General features: G+C 42.5%; 1 long non-coding RNA gene across 1 annotated transcript; it reads right to left on the bottom strand.

The window, feature by feature from the left end:
* Positions 1 to 289: 289 nt before the first annotated feature.
* On the bottom strand, positions 290 to 6,278 carry LOC118546035 (uncharacterized). The gene is made up of 4 exons (XR_013449767.1): positions 6,120 to 6,278; positions 4,511 to 4,594; positions 2,023 to 2,132; positions 290 to 584 (listed from the first exon to the last, which is right to left on the bottom strand). It is a non-coding gene; the product is annotated as an uncharacterized LOC118546035 (long non-coding RNA).
* Positions 6,279 to 7,826: the final 1,548 nt, after the last annotated feature.

Raw genomic sequence — 7,826 nt, 5'->3', positions numbered from 1 at the left:
ACATATTAGCTTTTCCAAAGAAGATTCTTTTCCAAAAAAGATTCTGCACAGTACCTACTCTGGCTAAACAGTAGCAACGTGCTTAACACCATCTGAAACTGACTCTCGTCATTAATCATGTAGCCTCTGAGGTCAGACCACATCAGTCCACATCCCGGCTTCACCATTTCCCGTCCACTCTGAACCTCAGTTTCCTCTTCTGTAAAGTGCAAATAATACTAGTACCTCCTTATATTATCTATTGCTGCACAACAAATTACCCCCAAACGTAGCAGCTTACAATAATCCTTTATTATGTTACAATTCTTGTGGATTATGAATCCAGGCATGGCTTAGCTGGGAGCTTCTGGCTCCAGGGATCTCATGAGGTTGCGGTTAATCTGTCGTCCAGGGCTGTGGTCCCATCTGAAGGTTTGACTGGGTGAGACCCCTCTTCCACGTCAATGCGTGTGATTGTTGGCAGCATGCTATTTCTTGCAGACTGTTGGACTGAGGGTCTCAGCTCCTCACTGGCTATTGGTTGGGGGTCTCCCTCAGTTCTCGGCCACATAGGCCTCCCTACAAGGCAGCTCGCGGCATGGCAGCTGGAGCACCCAAGATAGAAGGCAATGTTTTTATAACCTAATTTTGCAAGTGACATCCCATTACTTCTACCACACTGTCCTTTAGAACTGAGTATATAAATCCAGCCCACACTCAAGGGGAGGGAATTATACAAGGGTGTAGATGTCAAGAGGTGGGGGTCATCAGGGGACATCTTAGAGGCTGCCAACCATAGTACCTGTGGGGTGGTCAGGAGGATTAAATGAATGTCTGAAGCAGAGCACAGTGTTTGAGACAGTATTTGCTCAGTAAATGGAAGTCCTAATTAATGTTATAGATTCCTGTCTTTGTTTAACAGTAAATGCCCAAGTGCCCTTTCTGCAACAAATTTACAGCAAGATTTCAGTGAAGCCCTTTTGCCAACAATGTACTAACTCATCCTTGTTGCTGTTCTCCTGGAGCTCACGGAGCAGGACTCCCTTAGGAGCAGTCCCCTCCAGGATCTGATATGGCTGAACCTCTCATAGCCCTGGGCCTCACATTACAGCTCATCATTTATTCATCCTTTATGTAGGTATTTAGCACCTACAAGGAGACAGAAGCTCAGGCAGGCACTGGGTGAGCCAGGCAGACATAGCTAATGCCTTCACAGAACATACAGTCTATTGAGGGTTCTGGACAGAGAAATGGCAGCTTCAGCCCATTCTTGGGGCTTCTTAGTCCTGCTAACAGGGGAGGTGTAAGCCTAAATGATTGCTGGGGGTAAATGGGAGGTTTGTTATTAGTTTTTATGTTTAATTTCCCAAGTACTTAATTTATTTAATTAGAACACATTTACTATTTTATATTTAGGAAACTTACTGATGCCAAGTGTCCCCTCACACAGAATAGAGGCAGAGAAGTCAACTTCTTGGCAACCTCATGGGATCGGGTTCACAAGGTAGGTAACACCATGGTTCCCTGGGAGACCTAGCCCCAGTCAAGGGAGGACAGAGCTAGGACTCACATGAGTATGGTCACCCTCCAGGGCCCTTAACTATTCTTTGTAGGAGCATCTATATAGTCTCAAAAGTATATATTCATGTATTTAGCCCCTATTTTATGAAAAAATAAGCAGTTGCTACTCTTGAGTGCTTGCTGTGGCCTATATGTGAGACAAAGCAAAGGAGCCGCGAGGACTTTGGGCCCACAAGCAGTTCATTATTTCTTCACAGAGCCCAGAGACACCTATAGCGGAGAGCCCAACAGGAGCTCTTCTGCTGAGAGCCAGGCATGTCTGGGCACAACAGTCAACCTGTGAAAGGGTAAAAGGCCAAGCAATCATTCTGGTTGACTTCTGGCTGTCATGAACAGAACACCTGACAAAGTGGCCTAAACAAAATGATGCCCATTACCTTGCATAACAAGGAGTTTGGGGGCCGAGTAGTTCAAGGATTAGTAAATTTAAAGGCTGAAATGGAAGACCCGGTTTCTTCCCACCTTTTGGCTTCTCCATCCTCAGCATTGCTGGCTTTTGTCTTCAGGCTTGCCTCCTCATGCTTGCAAGATGGCTGCCCCAGCTCCTGACTTCACAAGCTTTCGTAACTGCACTGAGAGGCAAACAAAGCAGCTACAAGTTAGCAGCATGACAGGCCACATTTGATATGCCTGATCTTGTAGAAGAGAGAATATATAAGTGAAAGGATGGGAATGGAGCAATGAATTACCTACCTTGTATTATATGAATGAAGTTATGTGCTCATTTTTTTTTTTTTAATTTATTTGTTTATTTGAGAGAGAGAGGGAGGCAGAAGGAGAGGGAGAAGCAGACTCTCCTCCAAGCAGGGCTCGACCCGGGACCCTGGGATCATGACCTGAGCCAAAGGCAGATGCTCAACTGACTGAGCCACGCAGGTGCCCCAGTTATGTGCTCACTTTAAGTGACAATGGATCCCTGGATACTTTTGGGATCCACCTATTTCTAAATTTCAAAGAATGTGTTCTCTCAATTCATGGTCCTCCAAAGAATGTCCTTTCAAGAACATGAATTGGGATCTAAGAAGAGCATCATAGTAGGCTTGAATCAATCATAGGGACAATAGCAAGAATCCAAAAACATTCAACAAGCAGAGAAAAAGGCCAAAAGAATATAATTACAAAGTGCAAAAGTTCTCAAAACATTTTAGACCTTTTCTTCTTACTCATGATTCCCCTTTCTGGGTGGGCCAACAGGAAAAGAAAAAGAAAATCACTTCTCTGAGGCATGTCTTCTAGAGTGAGCTCACCCAGAGTCTTTTTGAGATGAGATGGAAGTTAATTCATAATTATATATACAGCAAACAAACCTCACTATGAAGGTTATCTTTATAGTGATATAAATTTATCTTACCTAAACTCCATGGTTTTAAAATTTATTCATTCAATCAGCAAGTACTTTTTAGCACCTACTCTGTGAAAAGCATTGTTTTAGCCTCAAGTCTTGTCATGGTGCTCCAATTTTCTCGTTCTGATATCTATATTCAATAACCACTTATCAAAAACCCTCCTGGATTGCAGAGCTATAATCTGTAATCAGCCATTCATTCCTGGAAAATATTGATAAAACCTCTGCTGGCAAGATCAAGAACTCAGAAAATGGGGAGTTAGAGTACAAAAATAAAAATGGTATTGTGTGTGAGTATTCACACACATACACATAAATATGCATACATAAACAAAAATTCTGGAAGACAACAATTTTGAAACAAGCTCTGTCTGTATTAAATATCTGCTCTCCTTAATCTGCATCAGGCATTTGGTATATACCTGAGGTATCATGATTTTCTAAGGCACATTCTTCCAACAAATATTATGCTATGTAAGCTACAGGTTCTTTTATGTTTATAAAGTAGTCCTTACTGGCTTGAAATGTAATATCTTCTTTCACTAACATTCTCCCTTGTTTTATTTATGCAAATCTCAACAAAATCTTGTGTGACTGTATTTGTCAGCTTCACTACATAACAAACAATCCCCAAATCTCAGTAATTCACATCAGCAGTTTATTTCTCATTCATGATACATGTAGATTATGGGTCTCTTGTGGCTCTGTCCCATGTTTTTTCCCATTCCAGGTTGCGGAGGAAGGAGTAGTCCTCATCTGGAATCTGCTGTTCTCTTAGGAGGGGGCAGCAGAGCAAGAGACCAAGCTGAACCACAGAATCACATTTAAAGCTTCTGATTATAATGGCATGTATCATGTCTATTCACATGTCCTTCAAAGTCAATCACATGATCAAGCTGGACAATGAAGGGGGGGACCATACTTGACCTATAAGGATGTATAATCCTTTTATTTTTTAAAAAGATTTTGTTTATTTATTTGAGAGAGAGAGAGAGCATGAGCAGGGGGGAAGGGCAGAGGGAAAGGGAGAAGCAGACTCCCTGCTGAGCGGGGAGCCCGATGTGGGGCTGGATCCCAGGGCCTCGGTATCATGACCTGAGCTGAAGGCAGACGCTTAACCGACTAAGCCACCCAGGCTCCCTGGATATATAATCCTTCTAAAGGAGAAGGAATAGGGGCACCTGGCCGGCTCAGTTGGTGGAGTACACGACTCTTGGTCTTGGGGCTGTGAGTTAGAGCCCCACGTGGGGTGTAGAGATTACTTTAAAAAAAAAAAATCTTTAAAAAAAATAAAGGAGGGGGCAACTGGATGACGCAGTCGGTTGAGCGTCTGTCTCTTGGTTTCTGGCTCAGGTCATGATCTCAGGGTTGTGGGATCAAGCCCTGCATTGGGCTCTGTGCTCAGCGTGGAATCTGCTTGAGATTCTCTCTTTCTCCTTCTGCTCCCCCCACCACCCCCACTCATGTGCTCTCTCTCTCTCAAATAAATAAATCTTAAAAAAAAAAAAACACACATAAAGGAAAGGGAACAAATAATTGTGAACAATACTGTGATCCGCCACAGTAGCCACCTGGCTATTGCCCAAAATACTGAGGCCTACTCACGCTCATGCTTGTCTAATGCTTGCAAACTGGTGTCAGTTGCGCTTCCACGGCCGTGAGTGGTAGTTTCAGAAATGACGAACACAGCTAAGACAGAGAATCTGAATTAGGATTAGCAGGGGTGGGATAATATTTGCCCTTATATGAGAAGTAAAATTATAGTATTACATGTGGTTCATCATCAAGGGGACCAAAATCATTGCTGGTCTCAATTTCTGCCATTTGTCAGGAGAAACTGGGCCCACATGCCTGCCTGCCTGTTAATATTTTTAACCACCTGCTCCATGCCAGACACTGTAGGATATTTCACATTTACATATATACACACCTATTATTTCTACATATCACTGATTTTTCACTGTAACCCGGGATTTACTTGTAGTCATAAAAGATGGCTTACCTTAGATTTCTTGCCATAAAGCTCTTTCCCTTTATATGACTTCATACTTTCTACAGTTGGCTTAAAGGACACATTTTATGATGAGAAAGCTAAAATGAAGTCTTTCTAAACACCTGCCAAAAATGCAATTAACTAATAAGATGACTACTTCACTCCTCAATCTGTGGTCTATTGAGATGATAGATGGATGAATGGATGGATGGATGGATGATACATAGATAGATAGATGATAGATAGATAGATAGACAGACAGATAGATAATAGATAGATGAAGAGTTCCCCACACCTTCACACTTGGTATAAGAAGAGGAAGGGAAGAAATCAAGGTACAATAGTGGTTTCAGCACTATGTCTCATAGTTATAGTACCCACTTCAAATTGGAGAGACTTGTCAAAGAAACTACCCCCCCCCAAAAAAAACACGAGAACTTCTCGAAACTTTGGCATCCCAACGGCCATTTTGAATATTATCTCTTCTTAAAGCACATGGAGCTTGTTTTGACATTTTTAAAAAGATTTATTTATTTATTTGAGAGAGAGTGAGAGAGAGTGCACAAGCTGGAGGAGGGACAGAGGGAGAAGGACAAGCAGATTCCCCACTGAGCGGGGAGCCCAACATGGGGCTCAATCCCAGGACCCTGGGATCATGACCTGAGCTGAAGGCAGACACTTAACGGACTGAGCCACCCAGGTGCCCCTTGTTCTGACATTTTGTTAATAATGTCTAGCATACTAATGGCTAGCATATTATGACCAGTCTTCGGTACTTTGTTATGGTAGCCCTAGCAAGCTAATACAATAGATATTTTAAAAACTCAAGTTTGGTTCCATTTGTCTGGAAAAACAAAAAGAACAGTATTACCAATACTTATAACCACAGGGGGTGGGGTGGGCAGCATAGTACAGGGGTTCTCTTCTTGCCCTGGTCTGGTTTCAGCTTCTCGTTCCATCCTTTAACCAGCAATGTGGCCTTGGACAAATTACTTAATCTCTTTGTGCCTCGGTTTACATAAATGTAAAGTGGGGTAATAGTCCTTATCTCACAAAATTGTTTGAATATTAAATGAATTCGTGTTTTAAAGCACTTAGAACAGCGCTTCACACACTGTGACTGATACATAAATACTAAATAAAGAGATGGGGAAGTACGATGAAATCCAGTTTATAGAATCCTTTTAAATGCTGACACATTAAAAAAAAAAAAAATTCTACCTGTCGAGGACGCTTGTTTCACGGAGGGAATGCCTGGTAGCTGCACTCAGAGGTCTTACGTGTGTGCTGAGTTTGGGTTTATGCTAGGACTGACGTCTACAATCAACGAACGTGCTCCGACAACGGCAAATGTAACGTCCCGTGCACCTTGACAGCAGTGACAGCCATTTCTGGTGAGGATTTTCACATTTGCCAGAGATTTAACAATCGCTGGCTTTCCCCCCAACAGTTGTTGTGATGAGAACTATGAAGGAGAAAGTCCAGCACGTGTGCTGAAAAGGTTCACAGGTGCTGTTTGCACATGACCTGCCGCAGAACGGGGGTAAACATGACTTGACTTCTACTGGTAAAACTTTAACACAAGATAAACTTGCTGACTGCAAAGCAGCGTACCACCTGACTGTTCCGTGCGTGATAGCTAATATAAACAGTGGGGGTGGGGAGAGCGGAGGCCTCCCAGGGTCCAGGAACAACTGCGTGGACCTTTCTGGAAGGCCAGCCCAGCCACAATCTGCTCTGCGTTCCTCAGCCTCCTGAGTTGCTTCTGCTTGTGGGGGACAACCCGAGGAAGTGGGACAAAGCTGTAAATCAGGAGCATCGCACGGGTGAATGTGGTGGTGTCTGGTGACTCACTGCTCCCAACCCCTTGACTTTTAATACTCACAACGGTTTCTGCCAGGAAATCCCGAGGGCCTGCCAGTGGCCTAGATTACATGTGTGACCAATAGAATCTTAAACAGAAACGGCCAGTCATGGAAAAATGCATCTTATAAAGCATTTGGAAAAACAGGAAACTTTCTCCAAAAGGAGATGGCACCTGAGTTAGATTTCTGAGGATATTATTTCTCTGGGATCCAACACTGCCTCTGGTACATTGAGAACACTTTTATGAGTGTAAAAATCACTGCAGGAGACTTGAAATCGTCTCCTCTCATGTCAGTTCCATCCACAGGGCTATTAAAATTTTCAAAGCTTCAGGGCACCGAGGAAATATATGATCTGAATGCAAGCACTTGAGTAACGGCTGACAGAGCCGGGAGTGAGAAGCTCCACAATACTTTATATGTATATTTTTTATTTACATAGAACTGGCCGTTGCATAACCTCACTTATCCAGAAAATAGCTTTGAAACAAGGAATCTTTTAAAATTAAAACAAAACTTGAGAAATACTTTTCTTAGACATATACATCTCTCCTGGGAGAAGTAGCCCTTAGACCCTGATTCAGGAAATATTTATGTTTATTGTACACATAGCCTTAACCAGTGTGATTTTCTCGCTTTCACCCCTCCAGCACTTAGGAAATGAGGAGTAGAGAGGCCTTTTGCTGTAGACATACACACTGACCAGAAGTAATGCTGACAGCCCACAGAAGGGGGAAATGGAAAATTGTGGATAGCAGACACAAGAATTCTAAAAGGTACAGTGGTTTGGGACTTCTTAGTGTGCAGGCAAACGTCCTACCTATCTCAATTGCCTAAGCACATAACTTTGTCATACAGTAGCATTAGAATCGGTTCTCATGATGACGACTTCGAGACCAAGAAAAGAAAACGGGGTGTTAAATGTAAATTTCCCAGACTCTTTCGGAAAGCAGTCGAGGTTGAGTTACATTTCAGAAAGTTTTCCACCCAAAACATCTTGTCTTTTGTTTCTTCCTTCCTTTTAAAAAATATTTTATTTTATTTTATTTTATTGATTTATTTA

Source organism: Halichoerus grypus, chromosome 7 (assembly GCF_964656455.1).
Source record: "Halichoerus grypus chromosome 7, mHalGry1.hap1.1, whole genome shotgun sequence".
In the NCBI taxonomy this organism is placed as follows: Eukaryota; Metazoa; Chordata; class Mammalia; order Carnivora; family Phocidae; genus Halichoerus; species Halichoerus grypus.
The sequence above is the reverse complement of the archived record's forward strand: the minus strand, read 5'-3'. Positions and strand labels throughout refer to the sequence as shown.